General features: G+C 48.8%; 1 protein-coding gene across 1 annotated transcript in view; it reads left to right on the top strand.

The window, feature by feature from the left end:
- LOC146798978 (uncharacterized) overlaps positions 1-21807 on the top strand; it is a 207627-nt gene that overhangs the window by 156692 nt on the left and 29128 nt on the right. Inside the window, exon 4 of the mRNA XM_085626353.1 lies at positions 190-280. The gene's annotated coding sequence lies outside the window, so the exon portion shown is untranslated. The remainder of the gene's footprint in view (positions 1-189; positions 281-21807) is intronic.

Below are 21807 nucleotides of genomic sequence, written 5' to 3' on the forward strand. Positions count from 1 at the left end.
GGCCAGGAGGGCCAAACGCTCTGCATTTACTGGTGTTGGAAAAATAAATCAATTAAATTCTAGTCCTAAGTGTGTGTTTCTTTCCTACCAATATATATATTTAATATTCAATTTAATGTAGATATATTTTTAATAAGTCAAAATAAATTATTTTAAGTAAAATTATTTCCTATCGGATTCTATTTTAAGTTCCTGTCTCCATTATCTTCAATGGAAGGGTGTTGCAGTATCGGTGGCTGGCCATGTGTGGTGCTGGACGTATGAAAAAAGTCTGACAAAGGTAAGCTTAAAGTCTTCTTTTATTTAAGTATCAACAACAGAACCATCTCAGGAGGCACCTGCCAAGGAGCTCCACTTGATTTGTAATCCCGCGCAGCTGAACGCAGGCATTCTTTCCACAGTTCACAGTTCCAGCCATCCTCAACATTCTATGTACCAATTGTCCGGTTCTTGTTCCAATGACAGAGAGTCCAATATCCACGGGAGCGAAGATAGTGTCTTTCGCTCTCCCAGAGTCCAATCCCCTGTATGTATAGAAACACACTACAGGAAGATGTAGACCCCCAGAGAGCGAAGAGACCCGAAAGGACCACTAGGTCTTCTACCAATGAGTCAGGTAAAGGGCAGCAGGGTTCCTACAAGGAGACATAAAACAACACAGAAGTCATATCCTATCCCCTTGTTAAATATACCAATGCCTTCTTTACATTCTATGCCTACCAAATACTCACATCCAAGAACTGTAGAAAGCGGATAGCAGGTCTCTTCACTTGAAAGGAAATGAGGGCTTAATCCAAAATAAAGGAATCTGCACCTCTCCGTGTATCCCGTGGGAGGAGGGCAGACCAAAACCAAGATGAGAGTTTTTATGGAAATATCCTTCCCACCTAATGAAGTATGAACACAGCGTCTTACAATGCGCTGTCTTAAGGGTTCTCCATTCAATAGTAACCACAGTCTTTTCTTTTAGCCGCTGTTATGCTGCACAGTCTTTGATCAAAAGAAAAGAAAATAGAACACTTGGCAGAGACGCTGCTCTGGGGTCCTCAACTCCGGATACAAATGTTTATATAAAGAGGCGGGATCACAATAATAGGCACAGCAGTACTTCGTTATAGCACGAGTCTCTATACACCAGATTAACCGCTTTCCAGTATTGTGGAGTTCGATAGCGCTTACCTGCGCTGGCAACCCGAGGCAGATCACTTAGCGCATTTCCAGCGCGTTCGGGAGTTGGCGTGATACAAAGTAGCACGAGACGTTCACCAGCGCTTCTCCACGCTGTCGGCAAAAGTACTCCGGGAGAGCGTTGTCCGTGAGAGAGGCAAAGTATGGATCCAAGGAACTCCGGTCTCACCAGACAATCAACACAGGTAGAGTCTTCACATTCCTACGACTTGGTTCCGCTAAATCAAGTCAGCCAGAAAAATGACGCGCAGCCATTACGGGAAGGGTCCAGACACGGAACAGGGGGGCGTGGTCCTCATACAGGGAAGCAAGGCCAAGCACTCGTGAATAGGAACAGGCCGCCTATATGCCGATAGCAGTCACCTGACCTCTCGCACTGCAGCATGGGAAGGCATACAACGCACTCTGTCTTACAAGGAATTCTGGGATCGGTAGTTTCGTCCGTTAAGTGTAGATATAAAGGGTACAAGAACCTCGACTTCTGACAGTTCTCCCCCCTAACGGTCTAATCACAGGTCTGGGTTTGGAGGGATTTAATGCGTGGAATCTCCTGACTAAGACTGGGGCATGTACATTCTCAGCTGGTTCCCATGTTCTATCTTCGGGAGAATACCCCACCCAATCTATTAGGTATTGTATCCTTCCTCGATGTCTTCAAGAATCAACGATGCGCCTGACTTCAAACTCTAGTTCCCCATTCACAGGGATGGGAGGGGGTGGAGGTTCTGGACTGGAAGGAGGGATGAAGGGTTTGAGAAGAGAAATATGAAAAACAGGATGTATGTGCATGTCTTTCGGGAGGTCGAGTTTCATGGCTACCGGATTAATTATCTGGCTTATGGGAAAAGGTCCTATATATCTTGGCCAGAATTTACGTGGCCCTGTTAATCGGAGATTTTTCGTGGATAACCATACTTGATCTCCCTCAGAGTAGACAGGAGCGGGGCGTCTATGTTTATCCGCCTGTGCTTTCATGCGTTGTTTGGTTGCTAGTAATTCTCTTGTGGCTTGTTCCCATATGGATTTAAGGGTCTTGTGATGTTCATGTACTGCAGGTATGTTTAGCATTTCAGGAGGGAAATGTGAAGGGAGAAACTTTGGGTGTTGCCCTGTCACAAAAAAGAAAGGGGAAAGTTTTGAAGCGGAATGTGTGGCATTATTGTAGGCGAACTCGGCTAAAGGAAGGGCTTTACTCCATTCACTGGTTACAGTACTCAATAAACATCTTAAAAACTGTTCGAGAGTTTGTTTTGTCCTCTCTGTTTTTCCATCTGTTTGCGGATGGTAAGCTGATGAGAGCCTGTGATCTATATGAAGTGTTTTACAGAATCCTTGCCGGAATTTAGAGATACATTGAGCTCCTCTGTCTGACACGATGACCGAGGGTAACCCATGTAACTTCACTACATTGTCTATGAAGATGTCAGTTAGGTCAGTGGCTCGGGGAAGTCCTTTGAGAGGAATAAAATGGGCCATTTTGGATAGCATATCAACTACCACCAAGATTGTAGTATACCCTCTACTTGGAGGTAGATCTGTGATAAAATCCATACTGATAGTGGACCAGGGACACTCAGGGACAGGTAAAGGACGTAACAGGCCGGCTGGAGCACAATGCATGGATTTCTGCCGTGCACAGGTGGAACAAGCTTTGCAAAATTCAACGATGTCATGGTGCATTTCTTTCCACCAGAACCACCGTTGACACGTTTGGCGAGCCTTGTCACTTCCATGATGTGCGGCCAAAGGTAATGTATGACACCATTTCAATACTAGGGAACGGGTTTCAGAGGAGGGGATAAACAAACGTCCTTCATGGTAAAACAAGTCGTTTACTGTAGTATTTAGCGGATCCGCTAACCATTCTTCTTGTCCTAGCTTTTTGTACTCCAGTTCCAATTGGGCAAGAAAAGAGTCAGAAGTTACCTCCTCTTGTGTTTCCACGGCAATGATCTTGTTTTCTGGAATAATGGGTACGGGTATTTCTTCCGTGAAACTTTGCTCCTTTCCTAACCTGGACAAGGCATCTGCTTTTCCATGCCTTGCACCCGGCCGAAAGGTGATGATAAAGTCATATTCACAGCAGAAAGACACCCATCTCATCTGTCTGGGGGTGAGAGCTCTGGCTGATCGAAACAATTGTAGATTTCTGTGGTCAGAATAGATTGCAATCGTATGAGGTGACCCTAACAGATAATGCCTCCACTCCTGAAAAGCCATCTTGATGGCTAACAATTCTCGTTCCCCTATCGTGTAGTTCTGTTCTGCTTGTGAGAGAGTCCTCGAAAAATATGCGACAGGATGGAGAGTACCCGAATTCCTGTCGCGCTGTGACAGTACTCCCCCCACTGCATATTGAGACGCATCTGCTTCCACAAAATATGGTAGTGTTTCGTCTGCGTGTCGGATTATGGGAGCAGAGGTGAATCTGTCTTTTAAGGCCATGAAAGCCTCTTCTGTGTTGTTTTCCCAAATAAATGGCACTCCTTTCTTTAGCAATCTAGTGATGGGCGATACTAATTCAGAGAAGTGGTGAATGAATCTTCTATAGAAATTAGCAAACCCTAGAAAGGATTGTATTTCTTTCACGGTCTTGGGGCTGCTCCAATTGGTGATAGCTGATACCTTTTCGGGGTCCATATGAATCCCTTCAGGCGATATAACGAAACCTAAGAAGTCAACCTTTTGTGTGTGAAACAAACATTTGTCCAATTTGGCAAACAGATGGTGTTCGTGCAAGCGTTGCAATATGAGTCTCACATGATTGACATGATCTTGCTCGTTTTGGGAATAGATTAAGATATCGTCAATATAGACAATAACAAAGAGATCTAAATAGTCTCAAAGAATGTCATTCACAAAAAATTGGAATGCTGCTGGAGCATTACAGAGGCCAAACGGCATAACGCAATATTCATACAAGCCGTTTTCCACTCATCTCCTTCTCTTACTCTAATCAAGTCGTATGCTCCTCTGAGATCGAGTTTGGTGAACATTTTTGCCTTCCGAACCTGATCCAAGAGAGTGGAGATGAGCGGAAGAGGGTATTTATTTTTTACCATAGCTTTATTCAAGGTACGGTAATCTAGGCATGCTCTCAATCCTCCTTCACGCTTGGGTATAAAAAAAAGAGGTGAGGAGACAGGGGAGGTAGAATGTCGAATAAAACCTTTCTTCAACATTTCCTGCAAGTAGTCATAAAGGTATTTAGTCTCGGGTTCGGTTAATGCGTACACTCGACTGATGGGTAATTCCGCTCCAGGGATTAAATCAATCCTGCAATCGTAGGATCGATGCGGGGGTAGAGCTGTCGCTTTCACTTCATCAAACACATTAGCGAAGTCTTGGTACTCAACAGGCAGACTGGTGGAATTGGAGGTGGAAGTCGCGCAACATAAGGGCGTTTGCCAAAGCGCAGTTTCTTTATAACAATGTAGTATACAAAAGGAGGACCGTAGGGTTACCGTTCTAGCTACCCAATCGATATGGGGATTATGTTGTTGTAACCACGGCACTCCTAATATGGCCCCAAACGTGGGAGTATCGATGAGATCGAAAGAGATTACTTCTGAGTGTCCATTGTCACACACCATGATGATGTCTGGAGTATGATGTTCGATCAACCCTGATGACAATTCTGACCCATCCACCGCTCAAACCTTTTCGGGATGTTGTTTTGTGATAAATTGCAATCCCAGGGCTTTAGCTACCGTGATATCCAAAAAATTCCCCGTAGCCCCAGAATCAATTAATATAGCCATGGTTTTTCGATGTTGGGATGGCAGAATAAATACCACGGATATAATAAAATGTTTGGGCACAGGAGACAAATGGTTAGGAGCAGACTGAGAGATCTGAGACACTGAAGGACTTGGGAAATCGATCTCTAAATTTACCAAGTCTCTTAGTTTTCCGAAACCGAAACGGCCCCAGATTTATTTAAGATACTACTTCCGGCCTTTCTAGGCTTCATGGGACTTTCTCGAGCGAAATGACCTCCTTTACCACAGTAAAGGCACAGATTCAAACGTCTTCTCTTTTCTCTTTCCTCGACTGTTAACGGGCCTCTGACCCCCCCCGATCTGCATCGGCTCACTAGAATCCTTGGGATCTTTTTTGTCAGATCTGGGGAGAAGAAGACAAGGGTATTCCCCTTTGGTCTTCTCTCCCTTCCTTTCTGTCAGCCTATGATCCAATTTGACACTAGGTCAATAAAGGACGCACAATCCTCTGGGGGATCTACAATCTGAGACAGTATGTCTTTTAATTCATCTCTTAACCCCCTATAAAATAGGGAAGTTCGTTTTTCTTCAGGCCACTGTGTCTCTGTGACTAACCTGTTGAACGTGGTTATGTATGTAATGAGGTCCTTCGACCCTTGTTTAAGGTTCAGTAACTCATTGTCGCTGGCTTGCATATAAGAATGCCTAGCAAATAGACTCCTCAGTCTCTCCTTGAAATGAGCTAAATTGTACAGAACAGGATCATCGTTGTCCACTAACGGCACTGCCCACAGTGCTGCATTCCCACTTTGATACGATATAATGAATGCTACTTTAGCGGCATCATCAGGGAATGCTGCCGCTCGACAAAGGAACTGGAGATGACATTGGTTCATGAAGACTGCGTATTTAGTGCTATCCCCAGTAAAACGTTCCGGCATGGCCAAGGGAGTATGGGGTGGAGTGACCACTGTTACATTAACCGGGGCAGGCGTAGGAGCAGGGGGCACGGATGTGTCTGAGGGTGTAAGGTGAAAATGTCCAGGTTGAATATAACTACGCCTCTGCTTGGGTTGTGTTCCTGTTCCTATAGCCTCTAAAGATGTGTGTGTTTTTAATATCCCTAATTCTGTTACCAAACGCTGGTTTTCTCCTCGTAAGGCTCTAAGTTCAGACTGTAATGTGACTACGGTATTGGCTAACTCCGACATGGTAATGTCAGGGTTGTCTAGGCGTACAGGGTCTACCAGAGACGCATCATATGAAGCGCCTTTCTCCATCTTCGCTCAGGGGACTTTAAATACGTGGGCTTGGCCTTTCTGTCCGGTTCTTGTTCCAATGACAGAGAGTCCAATATCCACGGGAGCGAAGATAGTGTCTTTCGCTCTCCCAGTGTCCAATCCCCTGTATGTATAGAAACACACTACAGGAAGATGTAGACCCCCAGAGAGCGAAGAGACCCAAAAGGACCACCAGGTCTTCTACCAAGGAGTCAGGTAAAGGGCAGCAGGGTTCCTACAAGGACACATAAAACAACACAGAAGTCATATCCTATACCCTTGTTAAATATACCAATGCCTTCTTTACATTCTATGCCTTCCCATACTCACAGAACCAAGAACTGTAGAAAGCGGATAGCAGGTCTCTTCACTTGAAAGGATATGAAGGCTTAATCCAAAATAAAGGAATCTGCACCTCTCCGTGTATCCCGTGGGAGGAGGGCAGACCAAAACCAAGATGAGAGTTTTTATGGAAATATCCTTCCCACCTAATGAAGTATGAGCACAGCGTCTTACAATGCGCTGTCTTAAGGGTTCTCCATTCAATAGTAACCACAGTCTTTTCTTTTAGCCGCTGTTATGCTGCACAGTCTTTGATCAAAAGAAAAGAAAATAGAACACTTGGCAGAGACGCTGCTCTGGGGTCCTCAACACCGGATACAAATGTTTATATAAAGAGGCGGGATCACAATAATAGGCACAGCAGTACTTCGTTATAGCACGAGTCTCTATACACCAGATTAACCGCTTTCCAGTTTTGTGGAGTTCGATAGCGCTTACCTGCGCTGGCAACCCGAGACAGATCACTTAGCGCATTTCCAGCGCGTTCGGGAGTTGGCGTGATACAAAGTAGCACGAGACGTTCACCAGCGCTTCTCCACGCTGTCGGCAAAAGTACACCGGGAGAGCGTTGTCCGTGAGAGAGGCAAAGTACGGATCCAAGGAACTCCGGTCTCACCAGACAATCAACACAGGTAGAGTCTTCACGTTCCTACGACTTGGTTCCGCTAAATCAAGTCAGCCAGAAAAATGACACGCAGCCATTACAGGAAGGGTCCAGACACGGAACAGGGGGGCGTGGTCCTCATACAGGGAAGCAAGGCCAAGCACTCGTGAGTAGGAACAGGCCGCCTATATGCCGATAGCAGTCACCTGACCTCTCGCACTGCAGCATGGGAAGGCAGACAACGCACTCTGTCTTACAAGGAATTCTGGGATCGGTAGTTTCGTCCGTTAAATGTAGATATAAAGGGTACAAGAAGCTCGACTTCTGACACCAATGGTACACATCTAAAAAAGAACATAAGACCCAACAACTTACTACTATTCCTTTTTGGGTCTAGTAACTTTACAGCTGTAAATCTGGCTTCACCCCTAGTTTCAGGGCCTGGAAACATGCAAGTCTACACTTTGAGTAACTTTACACTAGTAAATAATAAATATCTAAAAGTAGTACTTTGATTACATTGATAATAAGATCAACAAAATCCTGGAGGAGCACCCAACGCAGAGAACCCCCCCTATTATGAATTTTAAATTTGAATCTGAATATCACTGCCAACCCAGAGACAATGACTAGAGAGGCTAATAGTCAGCGTCTCAGAGACTTTTCATTGACAGATATGGATAGGATCCCCAAGGGTCTGTATACCAAAGAGACTCTCCACTACAGTCTTAACATCCTTGAGAATATTCAAGAAGAAATCTTTTTAGACCTTGCCAGTTCCGCTGTCTTAAGTTCCCCGTTGGATCCCCTACCTCTGAGGATGTGCAAGGAACTGAGGGATGACCATACTCTTCCTACTCTGCAGTTGTGTAACCAATCCCTAGAGACAGGGGTGGTTTCCAGTCTTGGAAAAAGGCAGTGGTCACTCCCCTACTGAAGAAACCTGCTGCTGATCCTCTGGTCTTAAGCAACTTTAGGCCAATCTCACTCCTCCCTTTTCATATGAAAATTCTGGAGTAGGATACTGTTCCAGTACTTAGAATCACTCTCCCTTTTGGAGGATGAACAATTGTGCTTCCGGCCAGGAGACGAGACGGAGTCTGCCCTACTTGTCGCATTAGACAAGTCCCGAATGCAAGTGGACAGGGCGCAGTCGGCTGTTTTGATCATGCCTGACCTGTTGGCTGCCTTTGATACGGTGGACCATAAAATCCTTCTGTCAAGATTATCGTCAATTGGTATCGGGGGCCCAGCTCTGAAATGGATGAACTCCTACCTCGCGTATAGGTATCAGACTGTTACATTACCCCCTACCGCTTGTAATTCAAAAATTTACGACACAGAGTATGGCAGGGCTCTGCACATAGTCCTATACTGTTTCATTTATATCTGAGGCCACTTATCACTATAATAAAGGAGCATGACATCAAGTTGATTAATTATGCTGATGACACCCAGCTAATTTTATCCTTCAACAAAGATCAAGAGGATAAGGGCGTTTCAGAATGGAATGTTGGATATCGCCAGATTGATGAATGCAAATTCATTAAAACTAAACGGGGAGAAGACAGATTTTCTGTGGTGCTCTGCAAGTAAAACCGCTATGACCCTCCCCCTCTAATTCTTGGCCTCTTGTCAGGAGAGGAGCTGGTAAACTCAGAATCAGTCTGCAATTTAGGGATCACCTTTGACAAAAAGCTATCTCTGGAAGAACATGTTACAAAAATGGCAGGTACATGCTTCTCAGTTTTGCGTAGTCTTTGAAAGGTGCTACCACTTTTACTGAGTCAAGTCAAACCTCTTATAGTGTTTAGCGTTATACTTAGCCATCTAGACTACTGGAATTCCTTGATACTTGGTACTTGTGAATTTCTGCTCAACAAACTGAACAGAGTCCAGGTGACAGCATCCAATCTTGCCTTGAATCGACCCCACAGACCATCAGCATCTAATGCCTTGAAGGCAGAGGACTATGTTCAAGGCTATGTGCATCGTGTTCAATGCACTACAAGGCTCTGGACCCGTGCGTCTAAGACGAAAATAGAAAATATATGCCCCCGCACGATATTTGTGCTCCAACACAGCAAATTTAGTAAGTGCTAGCAAGGTCCGGAAGGTAAAACAAGGTGGGTGGGCCTTTTCAGTTAAAACTGCACAAATCTAGAATAATATCCCACCATCATTACGATCCATTAAGGAATTGATGCATTTTGGAAAGCCTTGAAGACCTGGATGTTCCTCTAATTAGGTCTTCCATGTTTTGAGATAGATAATATGGTTGAGGGCTCTACACCTCTGTTTACTTAGTAACGTCAGGATACCAGTTTTGGTGACAGTTACACTCTATAAATAAATAAATAAATAGTAAAGTTACTCAAAAGTGCAAGAGTCAACTTGCACAAGTAGATTTACTCATGTGTAAGTTTACCTTTGTAACTAGGCCCTCAGTGTCTGGTAATAAATAAATAAAAAATAGGCTGTGATTGAACGCAAGCAATATATTTAGGATATTTAAAATTCTGTGTACAAAGTAGTTAGGTACTAAGCACTTAAGATAGCAAAATCCACACATGAAAGCTGTTATAAGGCAATGTCTAAGTATAGGCAAATATTGCATCAGAAAAACAAAACAAAAATAACCCATCTAGTGGGTAAGGTGGGTGCCCAGAGTAGTGGTATAACTACTGTGATTACTTGAAAAAGATATTCCCCATAAAATTGAATGACGTCAGGCAGTTGTCACTGGCTGACATTTTAAGTGCATTACACAAAAAGGCACATTGAAGGCTAGAACAATTAGCATGTCAGAGGGGCAGCAGGCCATCACTGTCCAGATTGTGTTATATACTGAGACACAACACTGTAGGTTGGTGGAGTAAAAATGACTTCCTTGTGTGTTCAGCCCTCCCAGAAGAAAGACCAGGACAACCTGGCTTTAACTCAGCCAGGTAAGAAAGGTCATTAATATTGAACACAGAGAAGACTGATGACAGGACAGTGGTTTTAAGTAGGTCTTTTAGTGTTAGTGTTAGCAAGCCAATATCAAAAATGAGAAAATAAGGATGAGAAACTGAGATAAAGTATTTCTATAATCCAATGTGAAGATGAATCAGAGAAATAATGCTAGTTGTGGAGTTTTGCTAGCAAATATATATCAATGCAATCAGAATAGATAGATCTTAAGATATTCACTCCTGTCAGTTCCATGTATTTAGTGCATTAATTACTTTGAGATTATCTCAGGTGACTAATCTCTGGGAAAACAATAGCTGGGTAATATTTTTCAATTCATTTTTCATAAATCTTACACCATTTACAATGTAAGTTTCAAATTCTCCTCTTTTATTTGTCACTTTTATGTATGATTTGAGACTCTCTGACCCCCAACAATGTTTTTCGATCCACCATACCTGTGTTTTAACTCGTAGTAGTGGAGGGAGAGGGGGTGACACTCTAAGCTCCATTTTAGCTTCTTGTCTTCTTTTATCCCTATTTTTGTTGTTTTTCGTCGTTAACCCATACTATTTAATTATTCTTTTCCTTACTATTATCCTTTCTCTTTTTTTATTGTATTTCCCTTCTCATTATTTTTGTCTGTGTTATATTTGTTACCTTGCTTTTATTACCCTGATGTTTTTGAATACCAAGGGAATTCATTAATTAAGAGAATGAATTTATTAGAAAAACACACTTGAGAATTCTGGTTATCTAGGCTGAAAGAAAACCAAGAGTTGGAATGGACAAAGACAAGATTGAAAAGGGAGCTTTGAAGTGTATAAGTAGAACTGAGATGTCAATGCATGGCCTGGGGGTATTCAAGGAAATGTATCTGTTCACCGAATACATTCACTTTGTGTTTTTCCCATACATGTGTACCGTTTGCTGCGTGATTTCATCCCCTTGACCCGCAAGCAGGATAATGTGTATTGCATGTACCTAAGAGGCAAGAAGCTGAGAGGATTTCATTGCATTGAGTGCAAACCCTCAGCATCTAAGTATTAGCTAACTTTTACTTATTTATTCCGTTTTGTTATATAGTACCTCTGCCCCAAACAGTTATAGAGAATTGTACTCATACCACAATCGATACAGAGACAGCTAATTCGAATAGAAGTTGTAAAACCATGAAGAGGGGAAGCATTGGCGTAACAAAAAATAATGCGGTCTTCACTGCAAAATGTGAAGAGGCGCCCTTTAGTTTTTCATATGTGTAGGAGGCTGGCTTAGTGTATGGTGCTCACCTATGTAAGTGTAGCACCCTGCACTAATACAGGCAACCCTTATGGTGATTTTAGTGATCTTAGACAACCATAGAAAGCTCTGTAAGTAGTAGCTGTGCAGAGCAGCCTTCAGGCATAGTCCAGAAGAAGGTAAAGCAGCTTGTTTTACCAGCATTTAATCTTATGGTATAGGTTAAGTGAAAAAGAACCACACAGTTTAGTTATAAAAAATGTATTTATTATTAACACTCACTAACAAAATACAATATGTACAATACACACAATACTTGTCAATAGAATAAGCAAGAAGCACAAGTACACAGTCGTCCTCAGAGGGAGACGAAACCATATACTAAAATAGTGGAAAGCGCACCACTACTCAAGACAAGGGTGGACACAGAAGACGTAGAAGTCGGGGACCCAAGGAACCACCCAAGGCGAGTATCTAGGAACCCCACGGAGGCCATGTACAGTGTGGGAACACGACCGCATACTCAATTCAAGTCAATGGGTAAGTCGCTGTTGCAATTTTAGAGAAGAAGGACCCTTTACAGCAGACTCTGAAGAAACCCCGTGGAGGACACTAGGTTGGAGAACCACCCATGGATACCCCAGGAGCCAGGATACCTACATCAGAGAAGCCGTGTGCATAGGTGCAAAGTAGCGTCGGAAACCACCGTAGATCACAATGGAGGACTGCAGGAAAATGCAGCTGACGAAGAAGGTGAGAAGAGTCCGGTGGGACCCAAAGGTGGATTCGAGGTGAGAGGTACCTGCAAGCAGAGGGGACAGAGTCTATGCCACTCCGGAGTGACCAGGAGGCCCGGAAAAGGAATGCCCACAGGTGACGGAGATGCAGGAGAGTTGATGGTGCCCTTGAAGTTGCAGCTGTATGGACCAGGTGATGCAGAAGTAGACCAGGAGCCATTCACGAGCTGTCCCACGTCGGATGTCAAGAGCCAAGAGGTCAGTGTCATGCAGGGCCATCAACAAGCGTTAGCAGCGGAAAACAATGTAGTTGTCAAAAAAGGGGCAGTGTCGCTACCAGCAAGATACAAGTGACTTACCACAAGCAGGTAAGTCAGAGTACGCCACAAGCAAGCAGGGGAGCCCACGGGAGCCAATGAAGGCCCTCAAGAGGACCCACGGGCCAAAGGCACAGGAGTCACAAGAGGACCTCGAGCAGCTCACTAAGGGAGGAAGGCCCACGGTGCAAAGGATACAGTGCAGGCGAAGATCTTGGTTGCAGGCGATGCTTGAGGCTGGAGCTTCTTGGAGCCCGAAGATCTCTGAGGGAGAGAGTCAACAAGCCTTGGCAAATGCAAGTTGGAGCGGTGCACAGGGGTACTGCTCCAGTGGTTCCGACAAGGGATACTCGCCTCTAAATTGCTAGGAAGAAAGTTCAGGCCTTGAGGGAGTTGCAGAAAACCCCCCTTTGTTGCTGAACCTTTCAAAGTCTCTAGGAGCTCAGGAGCAGCAGACCAGTCAGCTTTATTGCGGTGCCTCCAGATGCAGGGAAGTGACTCCTTCACTCCAAGGGAGATTCCTTACGGTGTCTTGAATGTCCACAGGCCTGGTGAAGAACCTGTATGGAACACAGGCACAGATGTTGCAGCAGACTTGCAGGACGACGAGACCAGGAGCAGCAGGAGTCTTCCCAGTTGCAGTCTCGGTTCCCAAAAGCAAAGTCCAACAATGTCCAGAGTTCCCAGACGGTCGAAGTTGAAGTGGTATTGGATCTTAATCTTGTCCCATGACTAATCTAGGGACCCACCCACAGGTAAGCTCTTAAATACCCTAAGGAAAGGGTAGGAACAATTCAGGGGTCCCTCCCAGAGGAGGGGCTGGACAGTGGGAAGGATACTCCCATGTCTTTTGTCCAGTTTCGCGCCAGAGCGAGACCCAACAGCTCCCTGAACTGGTTTGAACTGGAGTATGCATGGAGGGCACCAAATGTGCCCTTCAAGCAGTCTCAGTGGTGCTGGCAAGCACCCCCACTCTATCCCAGTACACAAAGTCCTGTCTGGGAGGTGGTCACACCTCCCTGCGACAGGAAACCTTTTGTGGTGCCTTCCCCTGCTTGAGCTTGGCTCAGCAGCAGGAGGGCAGAATCATGTCTCTGGTTGAAAGCAGCCATAGTTTGCTCTCTAGGTCTAGAAGACTGGTACCACGAGCACTGAGGGACTCTCAGAGGAGCGTCACAGTGCATGATTCCAACATGATTGATACCAAACATGACATGGTTTCGTTACAGCCAGTGTAGATATGGTCATCGCATAATGATGCATGGCCACTCTGTAATGGCTGATGCACTTACAACCTGGGACAATGGACTCTAAAGGCTGTAGGGATGTCCTACTCATGCCAGGGCACCCTCACACTTAGAATCATGCATCCCACCTTCAGGATTGAAAGGCCTGCCTTAGGGGTGAATTATAGGTTTTAAGTGCAGTGACCTCAGATATAAGGAAACTTATATCTGCGGTAATTGGTGCTGGCACCATCTTACACAGACTGTAATGGCAGGCCTGTAGTCACAATTTGAGTGGTCTCTCATGGGTGGCATAATACATGCTTCAGCCCATGGGAGACCCCTGGTGTACCTATGCCCTGGTTACCTTAGTACAGTATACTGGAGACTTAACAAGGGTACACCATTAGCCAATCTGGATGTGTTCCTAAGTACTCACCATGTTCAATTTAGGGAAGAAGCACAGAGACTGGGGTCCATGTTTGCAGGATCCCAGTCAGACTAGTCAGACTTGATTTGGAGGCAATGTGTAAAACATTTATGTAGTACTTCCAACAATAATAAAGTGAAAACACAACTCTAGAAACATCCCACACCAATTTAGAAATATAGAGTAAAATGTACTAAATTATTTGAGACCAAAGCAACAAAAATCCAATTAGTGGAACCAGATTTTTGCAAGTATGCAGATTTAGATGAAAATAGTTCCTAAAAGCACAAAGCGGCAACTGTGGTTATGATGAATGTGCCACACTGTGGCTGTTCTGAAGAGAAGCTGCAAGGAGATGTGTCACAATGCATTGGTTCTGCCAATAGGACCACAGCTGGGCTGGCAGAAGACCTTCAGGCCCACTTCCAAGGGTCCAGGACTGGGGTAGCACCACTTTGGGGCAAGACTCACAGCAGACAGAGTCCAGGTGCTGGGTTCAAGGTAGTTGGAACCTTTTCTGTTCCTGAGGCTCTGATGAGGTTACCAACCAACTAGCCCTTGGAGTCACTCTCGTGGTCCTCGGTTCTAGATGCAGGTCCAGTTCTTTTCACTCAGGGAGTAGGGTATCAGTCCTCTTTACAGAGCTGTACAGCAGTCCTTCTGAGTCTTCAACAGGTCCGGAGAGGTACTGAAGAGTTGGGTCTGAGGGTTCATTATTTATACCTGATGCCCACTTTGAAGAAGGGGAAGGTTCTGGAGGTTTCCACACCCAGAGGTGCTTGTAATTTCCTGCTTCCCAGCCGTGGCCCCAGCCTGTCTGGGGTTGCAAAAGACTAATGTTAAAACATTTTGTGAATGTGCTGGGCAGAGCCTTTGTGATGTGAAAGTGTGGTAGGAGACAGTTCTTCTCCCTCATCAAGTCAGAGATGGCCCATCCTGCCAACACCTATTTCCCAGTTTTCTCACTGTCTGGTAGCAATATACAAAGACCAACTGCCACACCTAGTCATGTGACCCAGGATACAGGCTGCAGGCACCAAATGGCTGGGACAAGAAAATAACACATTTCTAAGAGTGTTATTTTCAGAATTGTGACTTAAAACCTGACTTTACCATTAAAGTGAGTTTTAAATTGCAATACTTTAGATCCGGAACTCGACCTCCTACCTGCTCCCAATCAAAAGTTATCATTTATTTTTTTTATTTAAATCATTTTTATTGATTTTCACAGCATCAATATCAGTGCACAGTTATAACCATACAAGAACTAGTAACTGTAGGGTGTCCCCGGCCGTAAGTGTCCATATGATGCTCCATAGGTGGTACAGATGCTACATGTCCAGCCACTGGGAATCACCCCCACCCCCTCCGAGATCCCACCCCACCCCCCAAGCCCCCAGCCACCCCACCCACCCCCCGTGGCATCTGCAAAGCGTCCGAATAGGTTAATGTCAGCCTGGGGTAGCGCAGGACCCCCCCAAAACTCAATCATGGTCGCTGCGGGACTCTACCCCTTCCCATGCCCGCCCCCTGTCAGGTCTGGAAGAGACGCAAAGCTCTCAAAGTGGGCGGATAGATTGCCGCAGGTAGGCCCTTTGACAGGTACGACAGCAGAGCACCCCAAGACTCGTCAAAGGCTGAGGGATCATCCCGGAAACATGAGGCCAGGCGCTCCAACGAAAGCAGGCGCCAGAGGCGTGCATGCCACAGCGATAAAGCCGGGGCACTCTGTTTTTTCCACGCCGCCGCCACTGTAAGCTTAGCCGCCCCCACGCATAGCCACCATATAGCCTTGTCATCCCTGGACACTCCGTCCCAATCCTCCCCCCGAAGTCCTAGTATCATGTGGTCGATCCCCCCGGGGGGTGTGAAGCCTAGGATATCTTTAAGCTGCGCTAGGATTTCGTCCCAAAAAGGTCGTATGCTGGGGCAGTCCCACCATATATGCTTGAAATCTCCCAAAAGGCCGCATCCCCGCCAACAGAGTGCAGAGGTCCCCGGGAAGATCCTGGCCAATTTCGTTGGGTATAGATACCAATCAAATAAGGTTTTGTAATGTGCCTCCCTCAAGCCCACCAACAGGTTATGTCTGGGAATGTTCCGCCACAATCCCCTCCACTCTGCATCTGCGATCTCTCTCCCCAGGAGGTGCTCCCAAAACCCCATATACCTGGCCCTGGGCGCATGTAACGTATTCAACAGCATCCGGTAGAGAGTCGAAATTGCCCCCTTCATAGACCCCGCCTTAGTCAGCACCAGTTTCTCCATGTCAGTGAGGGCCCGACAGCCCGCCTCCCTCATCAGTGTCGGTGTGGCCCAGTGTTGGAGTTGTAAATAGTGGCAGTGCTCACTATCTGGGACCCCAAATTCTCCCTTACAATTCTGAAACGAGCGGAACGCCCCATTGGCAAAGAGGTCCGCCAACTTTAGACAACCCCCTTCACGCCACTTGTCAAAAGGACCCTCGTCTCTGGCTGGTGGGAAGGCCGGATTAAAGTGTATCGGGGTATATGGAGAAGGAAACGTCGTCCACCTCTCTCTCCGCGTGACCCTATCCCATACCTCCAAAGTAGTGCGTGTCGGAGTGCTAAGGTAGGCGTTCGGCGGTCTGTCCCTCCTTGGTTTCCACAGCAGATCCCATATGGACCTGCCGGCGATCGCGCGATCCATATGAAGCCAATGCTTCTCCGATTCGCGCGCCGTCCATTCTAGCGTGACCCGCAATTGGGCCGCTTGGTAGTAAAGCTCGAAGTTCGGCAGGCCCATTCCGCCTTCCGCCCTCTGTTTCCGAAGCACTGTAAAGGGGAGCCGTGCCCTCCCCCCCTGCCACACAAACCGCGTAATCATGGACTTCGGCTGCGGAAGGAACGCTTTCTCCAGCGGGATCGGTAACGCCTGAAACAAGTACAGGACCTGGGGCAGCACCATCATCTTCACTGCATTGATTCGCCCCATCCAGGATATATATAGAGGCTTCCACCGCCGCAGCTCCTGCCGCAAATGCGGCAGTACCTTGGCGTAGTTGGCCCCATACAGTGCCGAAAGCTTCGGCGTAAGCTGTACCCCTAGATACTGTAGAGAGTGCCTTGCCCACGAGAGCGACGTCTGGGCTTTCAGTGACGCCACTTCCGCACTTGAGAGTGTGAGATTCAATATGTATGACTTGGTCATGTTTATCTTAAAGCCCGCCACTTTCTCAAAGTCCTGCAGTTCCCCCCGCACTGCGGCGAGAGAGAGGTGAGGCTCCCCCAGGGTTAGCAGCACATCATCAGCGAAGAGGGAGAGTTTGTGATCTTCCCCGCTAAACCTAATCCCTTTAATGAGTGCGTTCGCTCTCACACGAATGGCGAGGGGCTCGATGCTTAGGGCAAAGAGCAGGGGGGACAGTGGACACCCCTGTCTAGTGCCCCGAGTCAGTCGGAAGGGCTCGGAAGCTATCCCATTGACCACCACTCTCGCGGAAGGAAGGCAATAGTTAGCGCGTACCATGTCTATGAAGGTGTCCCCGAAACCAAATTCCCGTAAGGTCAGGAATAGAAAGGGCCAATCTACGCGGTCAAACGCTTTTTGGGCGTCTAACCCGACCAGCACAGCTGGAATTTTGAATCTAGTAGTCTTTTCAATAATGTGGATCGTGCGCCGTATATTATCGTGTGTCTGGCGCCCTTTAATGAAGCCAGATTGGTCCGGGTGGATCAACCGGGGGAGCAGGTCGTCCAGGCGGCTAGCTAAGATCATGGAGTAGAGCTTGGCGTCCAGGTTCAGGAGGGCTATGGGGCGATAGGACGCACACGACTGCGGGTCTTTGCCTGGTTTAGGCAGGACCGTAATCACCGCCTCCGCCATAGAATTGGAAACTCGTGCTTCTTTCGCCACCGCCCGAAACAGGGCTGTCAGGTGCGGGACCAGTTCGTCTGCGAAGTGCTTATAAAATTGTGCTGTATAGCCATCCGGACCAGGCGCCTTATGTAGTTTGAGACGCTTTATGGCAGTCCGCACTTCCTCCCTAGAGATGGGCTCTTCCAGCCACTCCCTTTCCGGCGACGAAAGTCGGGGGCACTCCACCCCATCTAAGTACTCCGTTTGGAGGTCCCGCGCCAGCGCGTCCCCCCTATACAGAGCGCCATAAAAATCCCGAAAGGCTCTAGTCTTGGCCACCTCTTTGTGCGTGACCTGGTCAAATCCCATCCGAATGCTTCCCACATACGATTTCGCACGTTGGACTCTAAGCCTACGCGCCAGCTGCGACCCCACTTTGTCCCCCTGTTCGTAACCCGCGCATCGAAGCCTCAGCAGGGTATATTCCGCCCTCGCGTTGTAGATCGCCCGCAATTTACCCCGCACCGCCGTGAGTTGTCGCAATAAATCGCGAGAGGGCACAGCTTTGTGTCTATCCTCCAACCCTTTGAGCTCTTCCTCTAATGCTTCCCGTTCCAACACCTGTTGTCTCCGAAGCGACGCCTGCAGTTGAATGCACTTGCCTCTGACTACCGCTTTGAACGCGTCCCACGTATTCTGATATGAGGTGTCCTCAGGGAGGTTGCCCTGAAAGTATGCCTCTATGGCCTCCGCCAGCTCCGCCCTCCGCAACTGATCTCTCAAGATGGCCCCAGGGAAGTACCATCTGCCGTGTCCGTGTCCCCTTCCTCCCCATGGCAGCTCCAAAAGGACCATCCCATGGTCTGAGACCGATATGGGGAGAATCTGCGCTCCTGTCACCTTCCCCACTAACGCCTGACTTAGAAAAATATAGTCTATCCGGGTGTAAGTCCGGTGGACGTGGGAATAGAAAGTATAGTCCTTTGCCGTCCCGTGATGGGCCCGCCACCCAACCCGAAGACCAAGGGAGTTGAAGCGCTCTTTGACTCGCGTAGGAAACACAGACGTCCGCACCCCCGCTGTGTGGGAGCCATCTAGGTGACCATCCCACAGGAAGTTAAAGTCCCCCATCAAGATGATGGGACCCTCCGCAAAACTGCCGAGTGAATCCAACATGCGCGATGTGAACGTCGCCTGGCCAGTGTTCGGGGCGTATACTACCGCAATTGTGCAAAGTTGACCCTGCAGCCTCCCCTTGAGCATGAGCCATCTCCTGTCCTTATCCCTATGTGTGTCTGCTATTTGAAAGGGCGTGGAATTGTGGAACAGTACCGCTACCCCATTATGTTTTGTGTTGGCAGCGGAGTGAAAAATCTGGGGGTATGCCCTATGTTTGAGCCGCCCTGTGTCTTCCTTTGTGAGGTGCGTTTCCTGCAGGGCGACTACCTTAATCTGCCTATCCAGGATATACTTTAATACCTTCTGTCGCTTCTGGGGTGCATTCAACCCTTTCACATTCCATGTAGCCCACGTCACCATCGTAAATGGTCTACCCCCTCCCCGCTCTGTTCAGGTAAAGTCGGAGCCCGCCCCCTCGCCATGTGTTGTGGATGCCCACCGTACCAGCCCGTGGGGCCCCTCCTCCTCTGCCTCAACCTGCCCCCCCTTGATGCCTCGTCGCCCCCCACTTGACCCCTTCCGTATCGTCGTTGCAACCTGCCACATATGCCCCCCCCAACCCCGTCCCCCCCACCTCCCCCCTCCCCCCCCCTACCAACCCCACCAACCAAAGAAACCTAACCATGGAACACCTCAAACCTTGGGTAGTTCCAGGGAAGGTAACCAAGACCCAGCCCCATCGGACTCCAAGCCCAACCAACTTGCCCCGCAACCGGCGAGAACATCAGCAACAACATGCATGCTAGAGGTATGGCACCCGATAAAACAAAAACCTCAGTGTCCATGGGAAGACAGCCGCTCCTCTCGCTGGACCCATCGCCGTCCGCCCGGAACTGCCGCGAGGGGATCAGAGCCCCCCCACTGGGGGACCCCCCGTGGGCGCGTCCATCCTTCATCCCGGTGAATCCTGCGTCACCTCATCGAGGCCCTCACTCACGGCTGGGCCCTCCTCGCTGGCGATGCGCCCGGCGCCACTGCTCCCCCCGCGGTCCGGCGACCGCGGCGCCGGATGACTCCGGGGCCCCGTCGTTGCCCGGTTCCGCGGGGAGGCCCAGGATGCGCAGCCCCTCCTTCAGCTCTGTTATATGATGTCTTTTATTACGCCATTCAAAGCTGAGCCCGAAGGGATAGGTCCATCTGTAGCGCACGTTTTCCTCTCGAAGCTTGCCAGTCACCGGGCGGAGCTGCTGCCTTCGCACTAGAGTGGCTTGCGACAAGTCCTGGTACAAAGTACAACTGTGGCCCTGGAATGAGACCTCCTTCTTCTTCCTGGCTGCTGCCAAGATGGCCTCCTTGACCGGAAAGGCATGCAACTTCGCCAGGACGTCCCTAGGTCGCCTGCGCTCTCCGTTAACCGTGGTCCGACCCTGTGCACCTGTTCCAGCTTTATTTTCAAGTCCGGCCGGTTCACCACTTCCCCGAAGAGGCCGATAATGAATGCCTCCAAGTCCAGGCCTTCCGCGCCTTCTTCCAGGTCTCTCACCCGTATATTCTCTCTTCGAGTACGGTTCTCCAAATCTTCCAGCTTCAGGACGGACTGCGCCAGTTGCGTGCGAAGCTCTGCACACTCCGCCCGGGAGGCCAGGGAGGCGCCATCCAAGGCTTGCACCTTCTCCTCCACCTCCAGGACCCGGGACCCCACCGCGTCAACATCACGGCACAGATCGCCGAGCTTCTCCGTCAGGTCCCCCCGCAATTGGTCCGAGCTAGAGTGCAGGTCCCGTTTGAGCTCTTCGCAGAGATCCGTTTTAAAGTCCCGGAGCGTGGCCACCAGGTCATCCTTCGTCAAGGCCATTCCGTCGCCTCCGCTCGGTCCCCCCTCATCGGTGGCGCTGGAAAGTGTCTGGAAGTACTTCGCCACGTGATTTTCCTTTGGCTTAGGCGTCTTCTTAGTCGGGAGTGTGCGGGACGTCCTCCCCATCAGAGCGTCCACGACGTGCCGCAGTAGGTCGCCCTCCACCAGCCTTATGCCCCCGCAGCTACAATCCTCCTCCGCTCGACCACCTGACCCACGGACTTGGGATCGGGAGCCGTCTTGCCTTTGCCGGTGGAACTTGTCTGTAGTCGCTCCGCTGTCCACACGGGGGCCGCTGGATATCGGGCCTCCCCACTGCCAGCCGTCCCCTCCACCTCCACTCGTCCGCCAAACACAGCGCGCTAGGGGGCCAGCGTCATGGAGACTCCCTCGGTGCCCAGAGAGGTCTCACTTGGCTGCCATCTTGAGGTCAGGCACCGCCCAGTGCAAGCTCGATCGGTGAGCGCCCCTCGGGTCAGCGACCCCTCCAACCTGCAGGCGCTGTCATCATGGAAGTTATCTCGCATCCCGGCGGCCAGCCTCCTCACCTCGCAGTCTCCGTTGTGGCGGCGGATGCGTCCTCCCCGCGAGGGTCCCACTGAGGTGGTGCTCGACACGCGATCCCCGCTCGCATCACCGTCCAGGCTCGAACCTCTTCAGCCTGCAGGGTCGCCACTGCCCGGAGCACCACTCGACCTGCCGCCGGTCACTCCACTGAGCTCGTGAGAAGCCCCGCGCAGCGATCCGCCGCGGCCGCCATTTTGACCGCTCCCGGCTCCCGAGTCAGAGCTCGCCGTCCCGCAGTTCAGGGGTCGCCGTAGCCTCACCGCCGCGACATCTGCCCCCACACGCGTTCCGCCAGTGCTGCGCCGGGTCTACGCCGGTCCAGAGCCCCCGTTTAGCCGCCGTTGGGAGTCCGTGGGGCCGGAGCTGACTCGGTACACTACCAGTCAGCCATCTTACTTGGCCACGCCTCC

Source organism: Triturus cristatus, chromosome 9 (assembly GCF_964204655.1).
Source record: "Triturus cristatus chromosome 9, aTriCri1.1, whole genome shotgun sequence".
Taxonomy (NCBI): Eukaryota; Metazoa; Chordata; class Amphibia; order Caudata; family Salamandridae; genus Triturus; species Triturus cristatus.